General features: G+C 44.3%; 1 non-coding gene across 1 annotated transcript; it reads right to left on the reverse strand.

Moving 5' to 3' along the window:
• Positions 1-24,553: 24,553 nt before the first annotated feature.
• On the reverse strand, positions 24,554-24,635 carry trnas-gga (transfer RNA serine (anticodon GGA)). The gene has a single exon. It is a non-coding gene; the product is annotated as a tRNA-Ser (tRNA).
• Between the last annotated feature and the right edge of the window lie 301 nt (positions 24,636-24,936).

Raw genomic sequence — 24,936 nt, forward strand, 5'->3', positions numbered from 1 at the left:
GGTCTTTGGGATTGGGGGTGTTCTGCCTGATTCATTTGTATTCCCGTCCCCACATTATTAGTGGCACAGATAATACATAATTCACATTATTGTTATGACTAATGAGTAAATCCCTTTCTGTACCAGCGTGCTGAAATATTGTCATACATCCCCACTTTTGACACATGGTCCTTAACGTGTGTTACTTTGGCATAGAAAGGGAATAAAGATCGTGGTAGACAGTGTTTATCATTGGGGCCACACCACACCCACTCCCTCATTCTGCACCTTGCCCTTGTCCATTCACGCTTCTCCTTCGATGTGGCCTGCGACTGTAACTCCCATAAGTCAGCTTTGGATTACAAATATTTGACATACACATGTCAAACTCATCACTTGGCGGCTGATTGGCTGCCGTCCTTGCCACTCAGTCTACATTTTCATTGCCTTGAGAAATTGAATCATAAATTTTCCTGTGGGCTTCACATGTACATACAGTGATTGATTTAGGCAATCAGACTGCTTTGAGGAGGTCAGAGATCAGGCCATGTTATGTGATTGGCTTTCCAGTGGAGGTCAAGAAGCCCTTGTTTTTCCACAGGGATCCAAAATTATGTACAACCCCGAATGCATATCTGCTGTCGATGTAAATATTCACTGTTCTTCCTTCGGCCAATTTCCATGCCTCAATCAAGGCAATCAGCTCTGCTGCTTGCGCTGACAGATGAGAAGGAAGTGATCCCGCTTTGACAACCTCGTGGGTAGTTGCTACAACATACCGGACACTGGCCTATCTCTTTGCTTCTGAATGTTGACCTATCCACAATAAAACACCGTTTCCAGATTCTAAATTGGTGAATCCTACACGTCTGGTCTCGGGCTTCAAATGTCATTAATTACAGCGACACTGTCATGTGGGTCTCCGTCTCCTTCTGTGGGGAGAAGACAAGCAGCATTAAGGACGTTATATCGCTTTATTGACATGTTAGGCTTCTCCAATAGCATAGCATTGTATGTGAACCAACGTGCTGCCGACATGTGTGCTGTGGTTTTCTCAGAAAGCAGTAAGGATACTGCATGTGGGACCAGTCGGTTTAATTCAACAAAGCGGACTATGTCCCTGGAAGCTACAACAGCCTTTTCAAATGCAGGCACGACGAGGAGGCATTTATGAAATCCTGCCATTACGGGATCTAAGTTGAGGTGAAAAATAAGCAACTGGCCTCAATTTTCCACACATAATTCTGCATCAGTACAGATGTCATGCAGGCACGCTTCTCATCCACTGTTTGTACAAAAGGCTTGTTTGGATTTGGAATCCCAGTGTCGGTGTAGTTTGGAGTGCCATTTCAATTCAACAAAGGCACGCTCGGCCTCAGGGATCACTGCAACGGACTCTAGCTCTGCAAACCTGAACCATGAGCTATGTCACTTTTGGCACCGAAACGGTTGCGGAATGCGGGTTCAACATTCTAAGTAAGATCACATGACCAAAAAGGATAGCAATTGTTTCTTCATGTGAGGCTTTGAATTTTGCTGGTTTGCTTGAACTCTGTCTTGCCCAATGGCCTTTCCTTGTTCAGATATTAAGTGACGGAAGAACTTCAACTATTGTTCCACAAGTTGTAGTTTTGCGAGACTAGATGACAGAGCTTCGCAAGCCTACCTTTCTCAAATTGTTTCTCTGTTGATGCTGCGATTAAGCATTCGCTTACATACTGCAGAAGCGCTGACCCCCCACCCCCGGTTAAAACAAGAGTCTCCAGATTCCTGTGTAGAGCCTCTTTAATTATGGTGGGGACTCACAGTAATCTGGAAAATGTCACGTGAATGTATACTATTTGCCTTTGAATAGAAAAGTGAATCAGGATTTACTGTCGGCGTGTAACGGTACACAAAACAAAGCATTTGCTAAATCCACAATAGAGAGCCATTTACATCCGGTGGAATTTGAGCCAATATAATATCAGGGTTGGGAACATTTCGGTTGCGCAGAACAACAGCGTTATTGATAGCCTGCAGGTCATGAACAAACCTCAATTCCCCCGATTCACCTGGTATGTTTGCCTTTTTGAACAAAAAAAAAGGGGGTTCTCACCATTGATTATTCACGGGGGATTATCACTCCAACCTATAAGAGAGATTCAAAGACTGGAGTAATTCCTTGCACAGCCTCTGGTTTTAACGGCCCTTTTGTTTTGCAAGGCTCTTTTGCTTTGCAAGGACGATACTCAGACTTCGGGGTTATTCTTAAGGATTCGTATGAGCCCCACATCGTGTTTGCCTTATGCCCTGAAATCAGTTGGGACCCTTATTAATCTTGGGTCCGAGACATCTACCATAGGTAAACGCCAGACGACACTCCTGGTGGGGATTACCTGGACTGCCCTGTCTGCCTGAGTTAGCCGATTTAGTATCTTCCTATACGTCCTTATGACTGCATTGAATCAGATAACCACACCGACCCTGAAGATACAATCTCTCGTTTTTTGTGCCTGTCGTACCCATGGTCCCAAATTCTGACACCTGTCGCTGGATGCCTTCGCCAATGATCCGTGAGGAAAAGAGCCTTCCACATCAAAAAAACAGGGTCTACTTACCGTCACAGATACTTAAAAAAGTTTAAAGTGACAGCACATCTGTGATCATTCCAATAAAATTCGCACAATAACAACTGATCTGGTTTAACCAATCTCCTGAACCAATCCTTCTCTTATGATTTGTCAGGACCATCGTGGTGTATGTGTGTTGTGCAGTGCAGTATATCTCCAGCAAGAAAATCGGTGTTAATGGGATTAACATGGCGACTTGCTTCCTGGGTGAATGAATCGCTCACGGAACCTATCGCTCTCTGACATGCATCAGGGGTCGTGATTCGTATTTTCCAGCCTGCACTGTTAAATCTTCTTTTTGTATTACCTGCAAGCCCGTCGGGGTACTGCACAAATCCGACCCCAGTCTCACTATGAGATTCCGAGACATCAGATTTAAAGAACAGAATTCCGATAACAGAAATGAGAATTGGAATGTTTCTCCATTACTGGTTTCGCACAATAGGGGTGCGGTAAATCTATCTCGTGTCATGACTCCTGAAGCACCCATTAAGTTCAGGAAGCTTCCGTTCATCTTTATTTGCGTCGACTCTCTGAACTGCCTTGATTTATGACCTGAATATGTTGCCCTTGTATCTTCCAAAAAAGTAAGAGGTGCACCTTCCACATATAACATAGATGAAAGCATTGACTTATATGCATCAACGTTGTACTGAAAATATAGTTCACGCTTCGCAAACTCAGTGCTCAGTGTAGAGGTGGGACATGTTTCAGTGCCCATAAGGTGAGTAGTAGAGATGAGCATAAGCGATTATTCGTTGCCGAGCATAAAGCAAAGAAGTTTACCTGTACCTTTGGGGCTGCCCACCTCCACCTCAGCCTTCCTCCATTAGTCACCCTGCTGTCCAGCCTCCAGGGCCGATTGAGGCTGTCTGGGCGTGCACTGCCTCACTCACTGGTCCATTGCTCTGCAAACAAAGCACCCGCCAGATTTACCTCTGCCAGCCCTTCTTTTCACGCAGCACCTCCTTCCAACGGCTGGGCGACCATTTGCATCACAGTCAGCTGAGCTTTATGTGTTTGCTGTTCCGTCGTTAATTTTCATTTTTCCTTCTCTTGGGCCAGAAGGTTTTCAGCATGTAGCGCGTGGAGTTCCATTAAATTCAGGTTTCCCGTGTCCCAGGTAATACATTGGCAAGACGCCTCATGTAATGGGCGCCTGATAGCTTTCACATATTCCCTTTAAAGTACAATTTGCTTCTTCTTATCAACACTTCAAGGTTAGTGGCCTGAAACATTCGAGTTCCTTTCCAGATAAGGAGTTGTCTTTTTCTAATTCCTTGGCTGTTGATATGGTAGTTTGTTGGCCTTGTACGTCTGGTATTAGTTCGGTTTAAATATACATCGATTTTCTTTCTGCCTGCAACACTTGCCCTCTGCAAAGTCAGGCCTTTACTGTTTTGTTTCCCTGTGCTTTTATTGGTTTCAAAAGAAATGTTAATTTTTCATTGAAATGGACATCACATAATTTTTTCAGAGGTCGGTGCAACATCGAGGGCCGAAGTGCCTGTACTGCACTGTAACGTTCTATGTTGTAAGATACATTTCCTGCTGGTTTCCGATGTCTCTCCTCACTGTGGAAACTTCCAGACACATCTTCCAGTGACGTGTCTGCACTTCATTCAATCTAGAAAACTGTAGTTTCTGCTGAGAATGTGATCTCTCTACAATGGAGAGAGGAAAACAGAGTCGGTGACAAAGCTGAGATCACTTAAGTTCTGTCCAGAATCAACAAAATTTAACCCGGTCTTCCAGTGTCCTGTCACTTTAACATTGCATTGTGTACCCAAACCATCATACCAGTCTCTGGTCTGCTGCAGTTCTTCTTCAAGGCACAGCGCAAGCTGGAAGATCGGCAATTCATTTTCTACTGAAAGACCATGCAGATTTCAGGACCCAACATCGAGTTCAATCATTTTGGATCCTGTCCGCCCTCTTCCACATTTTTCACCCACCTACACATCCCATCAGTTCCGAACACGAATCATTGGACTCGAAGCGTTAACTATCCTTTCTCGTCATAGATGGACAAGAGCTGCTGATTTTGTTCAGCCATTTTGGCAATTCTTCAAAGAACATTTCTTCGAAGTAAATTATCTCACACTTTTCCACATTAAAATCCATTTGCCACTTCTGAGGTCACCTCTGCAGATTATCCATGCCCCTCTGTAACCGTCAGCAGATATTGGCACTTTTGACAACATCGTCGATCTTAATATCTTCTGCAAATTTACGAATCCATCATTCTATGCCCTAATCCAGATCATTTATAAAAATGGCAAACAACAGCGGACACAAAAAGGAACTTTGTGGTACACCATCTGTTACTGAACTCCAGGATTATCATTTCCCATGAACTGCCACACTCTGTCTTCTTTCAGCGAGCCAATTTCTGATCCAAACCGCTAAACCATCCTCAATCCCATGACTCTGTATTTCATGCAACAGCCGACAGTGCCTGACTGAAAACCATATCCACTACATCAACCACTTTACTCTCATCCACCTGTTTGCTCACCTTCTCAAAGAGCTCAATGATATTTGTGAGGCACAACCTGCTATTCATAAAATCGTACTCACTTCCCGAATCAACTTCTTCCTTTTTCGATTATCATAATTCCTATCTCTCATAATCTGTTCCAAAACGTTAGCTGGAAGAAAGCTAAGGATCACTGTTCTAGAATTACCAGCAATGTCTCTACTCCCCTTCGTGAAGAAGGGGACAATATTTGCTAAACTCGGGTCTTCTAGCACTAATGACATAGACACTGACGCAATAAAGCTTATAGTCAAAACTTCTGCAATCTCCTCCCACGATTCGCAGAGAGTCCTCGGATACATCCCATCAAGTCCAGGGGGCAAACCTATTTTTAGACTTTCATGAATTGCTAACAACTCCTCTTTATGAATGTCAATTTCGTTTATTCTAATAGGTTGCATCTCAATACTCACTTCGACAACATTGTCTTTTTCATTTTTTATATGATAAAAAATACATTCAGCGTCTGTGCTATCCTTGGACACCGCTGACAACTTCGTATTTCTGTTCTTGACAGGCCATAATCATATGCTAGACATTCTTTTATTCTTGAACTATCAATTGAAAGCTTCAGGATTCTTCCTGCCGGACAAAGACTTCTCATGCCTCCTCTTCGCTCGAAGTAGCTCTCTCTTTTGGCCCTTCCTGGTTAGCTTTTAATTCCCAAGCGTCCTACCTCAGCCTTCATATCTCATGTTTACATACGCCCCCCTTCTCCTTCTTCTCAAGAGATTCAACTTTTTCAGTAAACCCAGCTCCCTGTGTCGACCTCATATTCCCTGCATGATGCATACATACTTACCAAGGACATGCAGTAGCTTTTCCCTGAGCAAGCTCCATATTTCAGGTGTGCACAACCCTTGAAGTTACTTTCCACATGCGGTGCATCTTAACTCTTGCCTAATCGCATCAGAATGGCGTTTCTCCCCGCGATACCTCATGCTCTGCAATAAATACCTATTCCTATCCATCACTAAATAAACATAACCGAATTGTGGTCACTACCAACAAAGTGCTCACTTACCTCCAAAGAGAACAGCTGGCTGAGTTCATTACCCAGAAGCAAATCCAATGTGGCTTCGCGTCTTGTTGGCCAGTCTACATGCTGCGTCAGGAAAACCTCCTGCACACATTGGACAAAAACTGACCGATCCGAGGTGCTGAACCGATAACATTTCCAATCAATATTTGGAAAGTTAATGCTCCCCATAACAACTACCCTGTTACTTTTGTTCCTATCCATTATCATCTTTGCAATCTTTTCCTCCATATATCTAGAACATTTTTGTGTTGACCTCTCCATTCCTGATTCTAATCTCAGTCCATTCTACCTCAGCAGATTCAGTCGCATCCTCACCAATATCCTTTTTGCTACCAAAATACTGTCCTTGTCGAATAATGCCACATCTCCCCCTCTGAAACGACCCTCCTGTTCTGACTGAAAAATAGAAGCTGAAGTACAAGGAACAACCATTCTCTTCAGTCCTCCGTTCATGTCTCTGAAATGGCCACAACATCGAAGGCCCAGGTAACAACAAATGGCACCTACCCTATCCTAGATGCTTCCGGCGTTGAAGCAAACACACTTCAAGCCACCTTCATCCTTGCCAGTACACTCTTTTAAACCGGAAACGCTATTTATGACAAAACCACTCACAATTACCTGCAAACTGGAGCTACAATTCAGCTTCACACTCCGCGGCTGAATTCGTTCAAACCCTCATGAATAGCTTTGGCAAATTATCCCCTCAGGGTATTGGTACTCTTCTCGTTCAGGTCAAGACCATCCTGTTTGTAAGGGTTCATCGACTCCAGTATGAGCCCCAACAATCCAGGTATCAAAATCTCTCCCTCCTGTACCATCCTTGCAACAACATTTTTAAATGCTCTCTCCCTACACGTCACCTCACTACGACGTAGAATGGGCAACAAATCAGAGATAACTCTGTTTGTTCTAGGTTTAAGATGTCACCCTCGATCCCTGAAATTCTGCCATACATCCACATCACTTTTATTACCGATGTTGTTAGTGCATATGTGGACAATGACTTGGGGTTGCCCACCCTCTCCCTTAAGGATCCTGAAAACACGATGCGAGACATCACAAACCCTGGTAGCTGGGAGACAACACAGCAATCATGAGTCTGCCCTATATCCACGGAATCTCAATCTGTTCCCATCGATATGGAGTCTCCAATAACAAATGCTCTCCTCCTCTCTGGCCCACCCTTCAGATAAAAAGGGACAAACTCTGTGCCAAAGACCTTTCCCCAATGGCTTTCCCCTCGTAAGTCATCCCGCCCAAAAATAACAAATATGGTATGCATGTTACTGAGGGTCACGGCCACAGCAGATGCCTGCACTGTCTGCCTGTTAGCGTTTCGGCTGCCGACTGTATCCCATCGATCTATTTCTTGTACCTGAAGTGTTACTGCCCCTCTATAACTTCGCTCAATTCCACTCAGACTCCCAATGATCTGACATCAAGCTACAGTTCCTGAACACAGTTGCTGAGGAGCTGGAGTTGGGTGCACTTCCCGCAGATGTGGATATCTGGGACATTATTGAAGACCCTTACATCTCACATTCTACAGAAAGAAATTTCAAATGTCCGGCAATCCATTCCTAATATTGTCCACATGCACACACTCACATATATTTTTTTATGCAAACATCTATACATGTATATAAAAATGTGTGTGCACTTGCATGTATGCGTGTGCGCATATATATTTAAAAGTTGCAAAAGAAAGTTGATTGAAACGGCATTTATTTTTTTTTAATGATTTTGTGGAATATTCTGTCGTTGGGAAATACCTCAGTTACTTACAACCAGCAGAAATACTCCCTGAGTAAATATCCATCTCTCAGTAGAGATACAGAGGTGACGTTTGAAGATGTTGACGTTTCTCATATGGCTGATCCTGTGCTGTGTTAAATTCTGGAAAGGATGTTTAGTTCGTTTCATGTTACTGATTTTGTTGCAACCTCGCACAGGCCATTAAAACAATCCAAAAATTATTAGATTCATCTCATTGGACAATGTTGTCGGCAAAACTGGAACCGGAATGATAAAGATGTATGAAGTACTGCTTTAAAGATTGTAGGATTCAAACAGGAACATTTTTCGAGTCTTGTCACTGGATATTTTGGGGGGAGATGGGTGAGCAGCAAATGGTCTCACTCCCTTCTCTGTGATTGAAGCCAAATTTCCAAGGCAATAGATGAAAATAAATAGTGCATTCCATCGATAGGTCAGTTCCCACTCACTATAGTTTCATTTCGGTTTGATTCTCGTCATCGTATAAAGCGTTAGGTGAGTGGGGAGATCGGGATTCTGATGGTAAGCTGAAACATTGCGATCATTAATCCCACACGGTTGGCATCACTTTATATCATAAACCAATTATGCAGAGGACTGAGCTTATCGACTTCCCTTTAATGCTGAGCTAACAGAAACAGCTCAGTTCTTTTACAATTTATGGAAGTTCACGTAGAACAAGCTGCTAAACTTTTCTTCACAACCAGCACTTGCTACACTTAGTCGTACTCAGTTGGAGGTGATCTGTGGTGTATTTCCAATTAACGTTAACCAATTAGAAATTGTGCAGCTAACGCTTACCCGACCCGGCCGACCAGACTCCCTGTCTTGGTGAAATTCACTCATTATGTTTCTGCACGCATTTTTACAAATACTTTAGAATCAGCTTCTGACGCATTTTTCCTGAAAAATAATCATTTTCGATTTCAATTACTGTAGAAGAAAAAAAAAGTGCTCCAAACTTTTCCTTATCATTCATCGCCGGTTTTGAAGTTCGTAAGTCTAGCTATAGATCCATCTGAATGAAGGATTTTCCCTCCTGTTTACTCTCAGCAAATTCACATCATCAGGGAAACTTCCATATGGACGCAACTCAGTTTTATCTGGTTTCACGCCACATGATCTATTCATCTGTTCCACCATCCCATGAAACCCCGACTTGTCTTTTCTAATGGCGTGATGCCCCAGTACTTCGTTGGCTTCCTTTCCATTCCATTCAGTCAGCTCCTGCTCCTCACAGAACGAGTTAGGGAACTGGAACTAGATTTAGATGAACTGAGGATTATTCGAGAGGCTGAGAGGGTGATAGATAGAAGCTACAGGGACATAGTTACGCCAGAGAACAGAGGTAGCTGGGTAACAGTAAGAGGTGGGAAGGGGAGGAAGCAGGCAGTGCAGGGATCCCCTGGGTCGTTCCCCTCAACAATAAGTATACCGCTTTGGATACTGTTCGGGGGGACGGCCTAGCAGGGGTAAGCTGCAGTGACCGGGTCTCTGGCACGAGGTCCGGCTCTGAGTCTCAGAACGGAAAGGGGGAGAGGAGGAGAGCGCTAGTTATAGGAGACTCTTTAGTTAGAGGGGCGGACAGGCGGTTCTGTGGACATGGGCGACACTCTCGGATGGTTTGTTGCCTCCTGGGTGCCAGGGTCCGAGACGTCTCGGACCATGTCTTCAGAATCCTTAAGGGGGAGGGTGTGCAGCCAGAAGTCGTGGTGCACGTTGGCACCAACGACATAGGTAGGACGACGGGTGCGGAGGTCATTCAGGAGCTCAGGGAGTTAGGCTGGAAGCTAAAAACTAGGACGGACGGAGTCGTCATCTCTGGGTTGTTGACGGTGCCACGTGACAGTGAGGCAAGGAATAGGGAGAGTGTGCATAGAACAGGGAACAATACAGCACAGAACAGGCCCTTCGGCCCACGATGTTATGCCGAACTTCTAACCTAGATTAAGTACCCATCCATGTACCTATCCAAATGCCGCTTAAAGGTCGCCAATGATTCCGACTCTACCACTCCCACGGGCAGCGCATTCCATGCCCCCACCACTCTCTGGGTAAAGAACCCACCCCTGACATCTCCCCTATACCTTCCACCCTTCACCTTAAATTTATGTCCCCTTGTAACACTCTGTTGTACCCGGGGAAAAAGTTTCTGACTGTCTACTCTATCTATTCCTCTGATCATCTTATAAAGCTCTATCAAGTCACCCCTCATCCTTCGCCGTTCCAACGAGAAAAGGCCGAGAACTCTCAACCTATCCTCGTACGACTTCCTCTCCATTCCAGGCAACATCCTGGTAAATCTTCTCTGCACCCTGTCCAAAGCTTCCACATCTTTCCTAAAGTGAGGCGACCAGAACTGCACACAGTACTCCAACTGTGGCCTAACCAAAGTCCTGTACAGCTGCAACATCACTTCACGACTCTTGAATTCAATCCCTCTGCTAATGAACGATAATACTCCCTAGGCCTTCTTACAAACTCTATCCACCTGAGTGGCAACCTTCAAAGATCTATGTACATCGACCCCAAGATCCCTCTGTTCCTCCACCTGACTAAGAACCCTACCATTAACCCTGTATTCCGCATTCTTATTTGTTCTTCCAAAATGGACAACTTCACACTTGGCAGGGTTGAACTCCATCTGCCACTCCTCAGCCCAGCTCTGCCTCATATCTAAGTCCCTCTGGAGCCGACAACAGCCCTCCTCACTGTCCACAACTCCACCTATCTTCGTATCATCTGCAAATTTACTGACCCACCCTTCGACTCCCTCATCTAAGTCATTAATAAAAATTACAAACAGCAGAGGACCCAGAACTGATCCCTGCGGAACTCCACTTGTAAATGGGCTCCAGGCTGAATATTTACCATCTACCACCACTCTCTGCCTTCGACCGGTTAGCCAGTTTTCTATCCAACTGGCCAAATTTCCCTCTATCCCATGCCTCCTGACTTTCCACATAAGCCTACCATGGGGAACCTTATCAAATGCCTTAATAAAATCCATGTACACTACATCCACTGCTCTACCCTCATCCACATGCTTGGTCACCTCCTCGAAGAATTCAATAAGACTTGTAAGGCAAGACCTACCCTTCACCAATCCGTGCTGGCTGTCCCTAATCAAGCAGTGTCTTTCCAGATACTCATAAATCCTATCCCTCAGTACCCTTTCCATTACTTTGCCTACCACAGAAGTAAGACTAACAGGCCTGTAATTCCCGGGGTTATCCCTATTCCCTTTTTTGAACAGGGGCACAACATTCGCTACTCTCCAGTCCCCTGGTACCACCCCCGTTGCCAGTGAAGACGAGAAGATCATTGCCAACGGTACTGCAATTTCCTCTCTTGCATCCCACATAATCCTAGGATATATCCCGTCAAGCCCGGGGGACTTGTCTATCCTCAAGTTGTTCAAAATGTCCAACACATCTTCCTTCCTAACAGGTATCTCTTCTAGCTTACCAGTCCATTTCACACTCTCCTCTTCTACAATACGGTCCCTCTCGTTCGTAAATACTGAAGAGAAGTACTTGTTCAAGACCTCTCCTATCTCTTCCGACTCAATACACAGTCTCCCACTACTGTCCTTGATCGGACCTACCCGCGTTCTCGTCATTCTCAGGTTTCTCACATACGCATAAAATGCCTTGGGGTTATCCTTGATCCTGTCCGCCAACGATTTTTCATGCCCTCTCATAGCTCTCCTAATCCCTTTCTTCAGGTCCCTTCTGGCTATCCTGTATCCCTCCACTGCTCTGTCTGAATCCTGTTTCTTCATCCTTATGTAAGCCTCCTTCTTCCTCTTTACCAGACATTCAACCTCTCTCGTCAACCAAGGCTCCCTCACACGACCATTTCTTTCCTGCCTGATAGGTACATACATATCATGGACACGTCGTATCTGCTCTTTGAAAAAGTTCCACATTTCCACCACATTCTTCCCTGACAGCCTGTGTGCAGTTGAACACGTGGCTGCAAGGATGGTGTAGGAGGGAGGACGTCAGGTATTTGGACAATTGGACTGCATTCTGGGGAAGGTGGGACCTGTACAAGCAGGATGGGTTGCACCTGAACCAGGAGGGCACCAATATCCTGGGGGGTAGGTTTGCTAGCACTCTTCGGAGGTGTTTAAATTTATTTGGCAGGGGGATGGGATCCGGACTGGTAGTCCAGCAAGCAGGCTAGCTGTTTGTCAGGATGTCCAAGAATGTAGGGAGGCTGTGGAGAAGGTAGCACTGACAGGGAATACTTGTGGACACAGAGATGGGTTCAAGTGTGTATACTTCAACGCAAGGAGTATCAGAAATAATTTGAGTGAACTTAAGGCGTGGATCGGAAACTGGGACTACGATGTTGTGGCCATCACGGAAACGTGGATGGAAGAGGGACAGGAATGGTTGTTGGAGGTTCCTGGTTACAGATGTTTCAGTAAGATTAGGGAGGGTGGTAAAAAAGGAGGGGGTGGCGTTGCTAATTAGAAATGGTATAACGGCTGCAGAAAGGCAGTTCGAGGGGGATCTGCCTTTGGAGGTAGTATGGGCTGAAGTCAGAAATAGGAAAGGTGCAGTCACCTTGTTGGGTGTTTACCAAAGCCCCCCAACAGCAGCAGAGATGTGGAGAAACAGATTGGGAAACAGATTTTGGAAAGGTGCAGAAGCCACAGGGTAGTAGGCATGGGTGATTTCAACTTCCCAAACATTGATTGGAAGCTCTTTCGATCAAGGAGATTGGATGGGGCGGTGTTTGTGCAGTGTGTCCAGGAAGCTTTTCTAACTCAGTATGTAGATTGTCGGCCAGAGGGGAGGCCATATTGGATTTGGTACTTGGTAACGAACTGGGACAAGTGATGGGCTTGTTACTGGGTGAACATTTTGGTGATGGTGAACACAATTCTGTGACTTTCACCTTGGTTATGGAGAGAGTTAGGTGCATGCAACAGATTAAGTTTTACAGTTGGGGGAAGGGTAAATACGATGCTGTAAGACAGGATCTGAGGAGCATAAGTTGGGAGCATTGGCTGTGAGGGAATGATGTCGTGGAAATGTGGAACTTTTTCAAGGAACAGATACGACGTGTCCTTGATATGTATGTACCTGTCAGGCAGGAAAGAGATGGTCGTGCGAGGGAAATTTGGTTGGCGAGGGAGGTTGAATGTCTTGTAAATAGGAAGAAGGAGGCTTACATAAGGTTGAGGAAACAATGTTCAGACAGAGCATTGGAGGGATACAGGATTGCCAGAAGGGAGCTGAAGAAAGGGATTAGGAGATCTAAGGGAGGGCATGAAAAATCTTTGGCGGATAGGATCAAGGATAACCCCAAGGCATTTTATGCGTATGTGAGAAACATGAGAATGACGAGAACGAGGGTCGGTCCGATCAAGGACAGTAGTGGGAGACTATGTATTGAGTCGGAAGAGATGGGAGAGGTCTTGAATGAGTACTTTTCTTCAATATTTACAAACGAGAGGGACCGTACTGTTGAAGAGGAGAGTGTGAAACGGACTGGTATGCTAGAAAGATACTTGTTAGGAAGGAAGATGTGTTGGACATTTTGAATAACCTGAGGATAGACAAGTCCCCCGGGCCTGACGGGATATATCCTAGGATTATGTGGGAAGCAAGAGAGGAAATTGCAGTACCGTTGGCAATTATCTTTTCGTCTTCACTGTCAACAGGGGTGGTACCAGGGGACTGGAGAGTGGCGAATGTTGTGCCCCTGTTCAAAAAAGGGAATAGGGATAACCCCGGGAATTACAGAACAGTTAGTCTTACTTTGTTGGTAGGCAACGTAATGGAAACGGTACTGAGGGATAGGATTTTTGAGTATCTGGAAAGACACTGCTTGATTAGGGACAGCCAGCACGGATTTGTGAAGTGTCGGTCTTGCCTTCCAAGTCTTATTGAATTCTTTGAGGAGGTGACCAAGCATGTGGATGGTGTTAGAGCAGTGGATGTAGTATGCACGGATTTTAGTAAGGCATTTGATAAGGTGCCCCATGGTAGGCTTATGTGGAAAGTCAGGAGGCATGGGGTAGAGGGAAATGTGGCCACTTGGATAGAAAACTGGCTAACCGGTCGAAGTCAGAGAGTGGTGATAGATGGTCAATATTCAGCCTGGAGCCCAGTTACAAGTGGTGTTCCGCAGGGATCAGTTCTGGGTCCTCTGCTGTTTGTAATTTTTATTCATGACTTGGATGAGGGAGTCGAAGGGTGGGTCAGTAAATTTGCAGATGATACGAAGATTGGTGGAGTTGTGGATCGTGAGGAGGGCGGTTGTCGGCTGCAAAGAGACTTAGATATGGTGCAGAGCTGGGCTGAGGAGTGGCAGATGGAGTTCAACCCTGCCAAGTGTGAGGTTATCTATTTTGGAAGGACAAATAAGAATGCGGAATACAGGGTTAACGGTAGGGTTTTTAGTAAGGTGGAGGAGCAGAGGGATCTTTGGGTCTATGTTCATAGATCTTTGAAATATGTCACTCAGGTGGATAGAGCTTGTAAGAAAGCCTATGGTGTATTCGTGTTCATCAGCAGAGGGATTGAATTCAAGAGTCGTGAAGTGATGTTACAGCTGTACAGGACATTGATTAGGCCACATTTGGAGTACTGTGTGCAGTTCTGGTCGCCTCACTTTAGGAAAGATGTGGAGGTTTTGGAGAGGGTGCAGAGAAGATTTACCAGGATGTTGCCTGGAATGGAGAATAGGTCGTTCGAGGATAGGTTGAGAGTGCAAGGCCTTTTCTCATTGGAATGATGAAGGATGAGGGGTGACTTGATAGAGGTTTATAAGATAGAGTAGATGGAGTAGACAGTCAGAAACGTTTTCCCCGGGTACAACAGAGTGTTACAAGGGGACATAAATTTAAGGTGAAGGGTGGAAGGTATAAGGGGATGTCAGGGGTGGGTTCTTTACCCAGAAAGTGGTGGGGGCATGGAATGCGCTGCCTGTGGGAGTGGCAGAGTCAGAATCATTGGCGAACTTTAAGTGGCAATTGGATAGGTACATGGGTGGGTGCTTAAGCTAGGTCAAATGTTCGGCACAACATCGTGGGCCGAAGGGCCTGTTCTGTGCCGTATTGTTCTATGTTTTATGTTCTATGTTCTTTCTATGTTCTATGTTCTATACCTCAATTAGGGAAGGTATTGGGATCCTTACCTTCAATTACAAAAATATTATTGTCTCCTGTCCGAGATTTTTCACCGAATTATTTCAGACTGAACATTTTGAGAATAGATGGATTAAGATGGAGCTATTTGTCAAGAACCTGGCATTCCAGGAGTAATCCCTGAAAAGGTGTTGTGTCTTAATGCACCATTGTCAGCACTGGAGAGTGTGAAGCAGCTTCAGAATGTAAACGCGCATGTTCTTGATGGATTTCCGAGTGAATTTTATAAATAATTTATAAACCTATTGTCAGGGCTGATGTTTAACATGTTCGGTCTCTCATACAGTCACAAACCCCTTCCTCCATCCTTAAGAGAAGCTCATATCTCTCTGATACTGAAGAAAGGAAGACCCCGGAGGATTGTGCTTCTTACACGCCAATCTCACTATTAAATGTTTTTCTCAAAATCCTGTCTGAGATCCGTGCATTAAGGTGGAAACTTTGCTGCCTTCCGTCACCAAAGAGGACCAAACAGGCTGAAGAAAGGGACGCAGATCTTCCTACAATGTGAAGAGTTTACTCAATATGATCCAAGAGTGTCAACATCAATCTGTCCAGGGATTATTGATTTCTTTAGATGAGAGAAGGCATTTGATTGCGTTGAGTGGCTGGATCTCTTCTGTACATTAGAATCGTTTGGTCTATGCAAAGTTTTTATCAAGTTGGTGAGGGTCCTTTCCAGCGATCCTCTGGCTGCGGTTCTCACTAATGGTGTGGCCAATCAGTAATATCAATATTTCTCCAGGCAGCCACAAAGGTTGACACCTTTCGCCATTCTTGTTTACGTTGGGGATTGAGCCACTGGCGGAGGCCATCCGTAGGGATGCCAATATATCTGCCCGAGAGGTGGGATCGAAGTCTCGAAAGATTACATTGTATGCAGATGAGGGTTTTCGTCAAATCCCGCAATTTCGGTAGTTATGTGATGCAATGCATTGATTCGCTTGTTGCCTTTCCAGGCGAGAAGATTAAGTTTACAAAGTTGGAGGCCATGCCTATGGGAGGTCTTAGGGAAATACCTCATACTGAGGGCATATCCTGGTTTCCTTTTAAATGGTCACGGGGGTGGTTCCCCTATTTCAGTATATTCATTACATCTGTATTTGATCATTTATTTAACGTGAACTATGTCCATTTGTTTGACAAAATTAAACAAGACCTTCAAAGATGGGAGGCATTTCCAATATCCTGGCTCGGTCAGATAGCTGTTATTAAAATGAATGTCCTTCTTCATTTCCTACACCCAGTTCAAATGCTTTCAATGATGTTTACTAGAAGATATTTCGGAAACATAATGGCTGGTTTAGCTCTTTTATTTGGAACCATAAGCGATTCCTTATCTTGCTAACAAAATTGCAACTGCCCCACAGATTGTGAGGAGTAGGTCTCCCCGATTAAAAGCAATCAATTAAGTTTTTTCATCATATGTTAGTGCCTGGGCAGCTGAGGTCTCAGCATCAATATGGCTCGACATTGAGCCCTCTCAGACAAAGTGAACCCTTATTAGTCTGTTGTTATTAGATAAAATGACAACATTTATGGAATATTGTCATAAAATAATGATTATCAATACTGTTAAAACTTGAAGGACAATGCGTCAGATCGAGGCAATACAGCCAAAACCATGTTTCTTACCTCCATAATTGGTATACCGGGGATAATGGATTCCAGGTTTAAACTGTGGGCAAGGAGTGGGATATCTTGTTTGGGTGATTTAGAATTAGTAGTATCCCTACAGTGTGGAAACAGGTCCTTGGGCCCAGCAAGTCCACTTCGACCCTCTGAAGAGTAACCTACCCAGATCCATTCACCTACCATCTTATATTTACCCTAATTAATGCCCCAACTTACAGATCCTGGAACACTATGAGCGATTGAGCAATGGCCAAGTCATCTCACATTGCACATGTTTGTGACTGTGGGAAGAAACCTACGCAGACACAGTTGAGAATATACTAACTCCACACAGCCAGTCACCCAAGGCTGTAACCAGACTTGTGACCCTGGTGCGATGAGTAAGCAGTGCAAACCACCGAGCCACCACGTGTTACTTGAAGGAGAAAAAATTATACTGTTTGATCAAATAACTCGTAAGTATGGATTACCTAGTAGAGACTTGTTCTGTTTTTTTCCAGATGAGAGATTTGATTAAAAAACACAATTTTAAAAGACAATTATAGATCCGATACAGAGAAGCAGGTGATTATTGTAAAGAATACGCTCTCTGTCAGTACCCTTTACCATTTGTTGGAGAGTGTCCCCGCAGCTTCGTGACGTCTGTGCGAGAGAGTTGGGGCTTTAGATCTCTTCGGAGACATGGGAAGATATTTGTGAAAATGTTCGAAGGATTTTGATCTGAAATAGGACCCATTCCATGCAGTTGAAAATTCTTCATAGGGTCTACCTGACCCCAGATTTTCTCTCAAACTTCAAAGTGGGATTATCTTCAGCGTGTCCTCAATGCCAAATGACTACAGGCACTCTTGCTCATTGCGTGTGGTCCTGCTGCAGGCTTCGTATATATTGGTGCACTGTGTTCAGTGTGGTAGAGTGGGTCTTGGGGAGCGAATTGGAGGTGGACCTGGTTTCTCTTTTCCTGGGCCTGCCCAGAGTATCTTACACAGATGCACATGGGAAAAAAATATATCCTTACTTTCTGGGCTAGGGAAAGTATTATGTTGTGTTGTATGTCTGAAAACTCCCCGGGTCTGTTGGGACTTTGTAAGCTCATCATGGAGAATATCCCTTTGGACTTTCCCACCAGCATGGTGCACCAAAAAAACAGAGATCAATACAAGTCATAGAGTCATAGAGTCATAGAAATGTACAGCATGGAAACAGTCCCTTTGGTCCAACCCGTCCATGCCGGCCAGATATCACAAACCAATCTAGTCCCACCTGCCAGCACCTGGCCCCTATCCCTCCAAACCCTTCCTATTCATATACCCATCCAAATGCTTCTTAAATGTTGCACTTGTGTCAGCCTCCCCGACATCACCTGGCAGTTCATTTCATACACGTATCATTCTCTGTGTGAAATAGTTGCCCCGCAGTTCTCTATCATATCTTTCCCCTCTCACCCGAAACTTATACCTTATCGTTCTGACTCCCCGACCCCAGGGAAAAGACTTTACCTATTTACCCTGTCCATGCCACTCATAATTTTGTAAAACTCTATTATGTCAGCACTCAGCCTCCGACACTCCTGGGAAAACAGCCCCAGCCTGTTCAGCCTCTCTCTATAACTCAAATCCTCCAACGCTGGCAACATCCTTGAAATCTTTTCTGAACCCTTTCAAATTTCACAACATCTTTCCGATAGGAAGGAGACCAGAATTGCACGCAATATTCCAACGCTGGTCTAACTAGTGTCCTGTACAGCCGCAACATGATCTTACAACCCTGTACTCTATACTCTGAGCAATAAAGGAAACGCCTTCATCACTATCCTATCTACCTGCAACTCCCCTTTCAAGGAGCTATGAACCTGCACTCCAAGGTCTCTTTGTTCAGCAACACTCCCTGCGACCTCACCATTAAGTGTATAAGTCCTGCTGAGATTTTTTTCCCCAAAATGCAGCACCTCACATTTTTCTGAATTAAAATTCATCTGCCACTTCTAAGCCAATTGCCTATTTGATCAATCTGAGGTGACCTTCTTCGCTCTCTACTGCACCTCCAATTTTGGTGTCATCTACAAACTTACGAATTGTATCTCTTATGCTTGCATCCAAATCATTTATGTCAATGACAAAAAGTAGTGAATCCAGCACTGATCCTTGTGGCACTGCACTTGTCACAGGCCTCCAGTCTGAAAAACAACCCTCCACCACCACCGTCTGTCTTCTACCTTTGAGCCAGTTCTGTATCCAAATGGCTAGTTCTCCATGTATTCCATGAGATCGAACCATACCATTCAGTCTCCCATGGGGAACCTCATCAAAACCCTTACTGATGTCCATATAGATCACATCTACACCTCTGCCCTCATCAATCATCTTGGTTACTTCCTCAAAAAACTGAATCAAGTTTGTGAGACATGATTTCTCACGCACAAAGCCATGTTGACTATCTCTAATCAGTCCTTGCCTTTCCAAATACATGCACATCCTGTCCCTCACGATTCCCTCCAACAACTTGCCCATCACCAACGTCAGGCTCACTGGTCTATAGTTCCCTGGCTTGTACTTAACACCCTTCTTATACAATAGCACAACATTAGCGAACCTCCAGTCTTCCAGCACCTCACCTGTGACTATCCATATTACAAATATCTCAGCAAGAGGCCCAGGAATCACTTCTCTAGCTTCCCACAGAGTTCTAGGGTACACCTGATCAGGTCCTGGGGATTTATCCACCTTTACCCGTTTCAAGACATCCAGCACTGCCTCCTCTGTAATATTGACATTTTGCAAGGTGTCGCCATCTATTTCGCTACATTTTATATCTTCCATATCATTTTCCACAGTAAATAATGATGCACAATAGTCCTTTAGTATCTCCCTCATACTTCCTGTGCTAGGAAAAATATTCTGAAGTTTTGGATGTCTGAAAATCCCCCGGGTCTCTTGGGTGGTTGTTCGCTCATCATGGAGAATATCCCTTTGGACATTCTCACCAGTATGGTGCACCGGAAAGCAGAGATTTATATAAGGTATGGGAACCCTTTTTGGATTACCGCGATACAGGCGTACCTGCCACTCTAAAAAGGGCTTTTATATAGCCATAACGATTTTGTCTAATGAATCACATATTAGGAATTATGAACGTATGAATGTGTATCAGTTCATGCTCTCGAAGAACGAGAGCTATCACTTTGTTATGCTGAGCCATATTATTTATTTATTACTTATTGTTTATTTTTGTTTTTCTTCTGTCCGTTTAGAGACTTTAACTTATTTTATATATACATGCACATGGGTGTAATTGTGTCCAGTTATTTGAGTTGTTTTGTTATTGCTATAATATAATAATAATAATAATAATATATTTTTCAATAAATTATTTTGCTAATAAGTTAAAATGCTAACATTGATAGATTAGAGTCCCAAATAACTATCATTAGAGAGACCACTCATGGTGGTTTACGTTGAAGGTCACCACACGGGTGATGGGGTGAGGTTGAGAGAGCATCCCCTTCATGGCAACCTCTGTCAGTGTGGGGAATTGAACCTGCACTGGTGACCTCCCTCTGCATCACAAACCAACCATCCAGCCATCTGAGTGGGAGACTGTGTAACTACTACACATAGAATCAGCCGCAGAAAAAAGGGCAAGAGAAATTTTAATGACAAGGAAAAAGGTGTATTTGAGACAAAAATGTTCTGTGCTAGAAGTTGTATTTTATAATGAGACAAATGTTTGGAAGCTGTCTTTGGCTGAATACAATAAGGTGAGACAAGTGAAATAACCAGAATGACTAATTGTTATTGGATACCGATAACCATAAAATAAGTGCATGTTTTTGAATGGTCTGTGGAAAGCATGCTGATTGTTGCATGAATTTATAAATCAGATGAAATATATTGTAAGGAGAATCCATCTCCATGGGAAATGTCTTCTGAACACATGCTAGAAGAAACCCGGGGTATGAAGTGACTGAGAATCGTCTGCTCAGTAACAGGAAGCTGGGGGTTGAATGACTGAAACTTCCTGTAACATGGAGCTGAGAAAACGATCAGAACACCCCCAAACGAATTGAACGTTGGAACATATTTGAAGTACTGAATGGCCTCATGGTGGATTTTAATTGCGTGTGATTTGAAAAACGTACATCTCTACTCCATCCTCTTACGTGTTACACACTGGGGCACAGCCGTTTTCCTGAAACTGGGAATAGGTTGGAACAATACGGGAACATTCCATAATTAGGATTCCCCAGAATATTCTATAACTATGTGGGGGGCATTAGAAAGGCAAGACAGAAAGAGAGGGAAGGTGCTGCATGCAGTAGTGAGAGTGGTGGAGCATGAGCCTTGTTAGGGGATTGGTGCTATAACAGGTATACAGTGAGTGCGAGGGAGCAGAGTATACAAATGCGTGTATGTGAGAGAGAGAATGTGTGAACTCACCAGTGTACCCAGTGTGTCCCAGAGAGTGTCACAGTGCGTCTCAGAGAGGCGCAGCGAGTGACATAGTGTGTTCCAGTGTGACAGATAGAGTCACAGAGTGCCACAAAGTGTCACAGTGTGTCTCAGAGAGAGTCAGAGAGTGTCATAGTGTGTCTCAGACAGTGTCAGAGAGTGCCACAGAGAGTTTTAGAGAGAGTGAGAGAGGGTCACAGTGTGTCTCAGAGAGGGACAGAGAGCGACATAGTGTTTAGATTTTTAGATGAGATTAGATTACGTTACAGTGTGGAAACAGGCCCAACAGGTCCACACCGACCCGCCGAAGAGCAACCCACCCATACCCCTACATTTACCCCTTACCTGACACTAGGGTCAATTTAGCCTGGCCAATTCACCTAACCTGCACATTTTTGGAATGTGGGAGGAAACCGGAGCACCCGGAGGAAACCCACACAGACACGGGGAGAAAGAGTGTTCCAGTGTGGAAGATAGAGTCACAGAGTGTCACAGAGTGTCTCAGAGAGTGTCACAGTGTGTCTCAAACAGTGTCATAGAGTGACACAGAGAGTTTCAGAGAGAGTCAGAGAGGGTCACAGTGTGTCTCAAACAATCTGTCAGCGAGTGCCACAGTGTGTTTCAGAGAGAATCCGAGAGTGTTACATTGTATCTGAGAGAGTGTCAGAGAGAATCAGAGAGTGTCACAGTGTGTCTAAGAGAGTTGCAGAGAGAGTCAGATAGTGTCACTTTGTGTCTCAGTGAGTGTCACAGTATGTCTCAGAGAGTCAGGGAGAGTCGGAAAGTGTCATTGTCGGTGTCAGAGAGTGTGTTACCGTCTGTCAGAGAGTGTCACAGAGTGTTTCAGAAGTGCTAGAAAGCGTTACAGTATGTCACAGAGAGTGTCGGAGAGTGTCACAGTGTGTCTCAGAGAGCGTCACAGTGTGTTGGAGAGTATCAGAGAGTGCCACAGTGTGTCTCTGCCTGTGTCAGAGATTGTCACAGTGATTTTAATCCCTGTGTTTATAATGCAGAATTTATATCAATCTCTATCATGATTGTTTTAGATCTTTATTTCCATCGCAGTTGGGAGGGAGAGAGGGAGGGAAGCAGCTCACAGCACCATCCAAGCTGACAGCACCATCAACACACACAACTTAATTCCCCCCCCCCCCCCCGACATACACACACACACAATGCTGGGACGGACGGAAAGAGAGCTGGAAGGAGATTGATTCCAATTTCAATGTATCTTCTTGAAAAACAACGTTGCAAAAAGATGCAACAGTGGTGCACACGAACTTAGATTCTGACACTAACACACATAACACATGCACAAGAGATATGCACGTGGATATGGACATTTACACACAAACACACGAACAAACCCCCCACGTACAGGCACAGATAATGTCTTTAATACAGAGATATAACATTTTTATTAATAAGTGATCAATGGTCAGTTGGAGAAGGCAGGAGAATGGAGTTGAGAAATATTTCAGCGGTGATCAATTGCCATGGCAGATTAGATGGGATGAATGATCTAATTCTGCTCCAGTGTCTCATGCTGATATGATCTTTCGGTGCCTGGGATTGTCTTCCCGCAATTTCAGTGGAGACTCAAATTGGTGAGTATGTGATTTACGAGTGTTAATGGCAACAAAGACAGGTTTCAAGGACTGAATGGCCAATATCTGTTCCTAATTATCATCCATTTTCATCTCAAAAGATTGGCGATTGGTTTTAGGGTAACACATTTTGAGACTAAGGGCCTTCCCATTTCAGACTGAGACAGGGATGTTCCTTTCTCCTTAAGGTTCTGTGATCTGTGGCGTTCTCATGCCGAAGTAACAGTTACTGAAAACGCTCAAGGTTGGGTATCATAGAACTTTGATGAACAAGATATTCTATGTTTATTGGGAACAGGGAGGAAAGGGGTGTTTAGTTATAATCACATCACCAATACACATTCTGAATGGTGCAGCAGGCACGACGGGCTGAATGGCCAGCTGCTGCTCCTGCCTCATGTGTTGTTCTCGTATGAACTCTGTAATATTACAGAGATAAAGGACGATCCCATTCAGCCAGTCATCAACATTATAATGAGACAGGAGGAGACCATTCTGCCCTCTCAGGATTTACACACGAACAGCTTGATGTCATTCAGCCTGCTAAGTACATCACACAATGACCCAAACCCGGACTTCAAACCCACCACAGCAGATGCTGGAATTTGAATTCAATAAAATAGTTGGAATTAGCAATCTAATGAAATATTGATTGCTGTCAAAACTAAAAAAAAACCCTGGCTCACTAGTGTCCTCCACAGAAGGAAACTTGCTATCTTCACTGGTCTGACTTACATGTTACTCCAGACCCTCAGAAATGGCAGACTCTCAAATGCCCTTTGCAATGGCCAAGCCAACCATTCAGATATAACACTGCAAGTTCTCAAAGAAGTGAAACCAGACAGACCTGAGCACTGGCAGCTGACAGCACATCGAAGTGCATGGGTTGAGAAAGGCAGTTCCCCAACTGCTTCTCGAGAGCAACTCGGAAAGGGAAATAAATGCAGGCCCAGCCACCAACACCGATGTCCCATTAATGAATGAAAGATGTCCACACTCAGTAAAGAGAGATAGAGGGGTCAGACGTTACCTGAAACAGTGACTTGAATATATACCTACATGTGCATGATACTCAGCAATATGGGAAAATGTGAAAAATACATGAAGATAAGAGTCAATGTCCCGTCCTCTACTCGGTCCGACAGTTCACACTTCTTCATCCTCCTCTGATTCCATTTCCCAAAGAGTATGTCAAGATTTCCAAAGCTGGAGCCTAAATTATATCGTTTGCTTCTTAAACATTTTTCCAACTGCTAACTGACAATATTTTCACAGTATCTCTTCACAATCCTCTGGCTTGCACCATGTCCAGGGATGAGAAGTCCCGTTTGGTGGAGAGATTCCTGAGGCTGGTGAGTTTCATTTTGGAACAAAGTGAACAAAGATGGTTAAGTGGCATTTTCCTGCGGTTGTTTGCAATGATGGGAGAGGGAGCGGTGGGAAATGAGCACTTTGACGAGCAGGAGGAAGTGTTGCCACTGACCCGAGTCAGATAACAGAGGACAGGGATGAAAGGAATCTAATGAAAAGCAGCACTTCTGTTCAGGAAGTTCAATAACAACTGCAGAAACCCGATGTGTCGAGCAGTGTATCTGGAAAGAGAAACAGAGATAATGTTTTAAATATGGTACATTTCTGATGAAGAACTCGAGTTTCCCAAGTCTAATCAAATTACCGGACTGGTTTGCAAAATAGGTTTTCTGAACTTTGAGCGAAAATTGTTCCGGCAGGAAAGCATTCATAACGTAGTCAGGAGGATTCGAACCTACGTGGGGAAACCCCAATGGATTTCCAATCCATCGCCTTAACCTCTCGGCCATGACTACAGACAGCGCAGCAGGGTTGAGCATTGACCAAATCAGCCGTGATCTCATAAAAAGCTCTCGCTGACTTGATGAGCGAAATGCTCCCATCTCCTTTCATACCTTTGCTGTCATTTGTAAGGTGCGAGACACCAATGTAAAAGAAGAAAAGCACAAAGGTAGGAAAAGATATTTGCAGCCAAACTGAGTCAAAATTATTTATTGAAAGGAAAATCACACTTGGCAATTTGCTAGATCTCTTTGCGAACATGACCAGCAGAGGTAAGCAAGGGAGCTATTGATGTGAGTATTCTTGGATCTGAAG

This window comes from Chiloscyllium plagiosum, unplaced genomic scaffold (genome assembly GCF_037043375.1).
Source record: "Chiloscyllium plagiosum isolate Xiang-an unplaced genomic scaffold, Cpla_swu_hap1 HiC_scaffold_42, whole genome shotgun sequence".
Classification (NCBI taxonomy): domain Eukaryota; kingdom Metazoa; phylum Chordata; class Chondrichthyes; order Orectolobiformes; family Hemiscylliidae; genus Chiloscyllium; species Chiloscyllium plagiosum.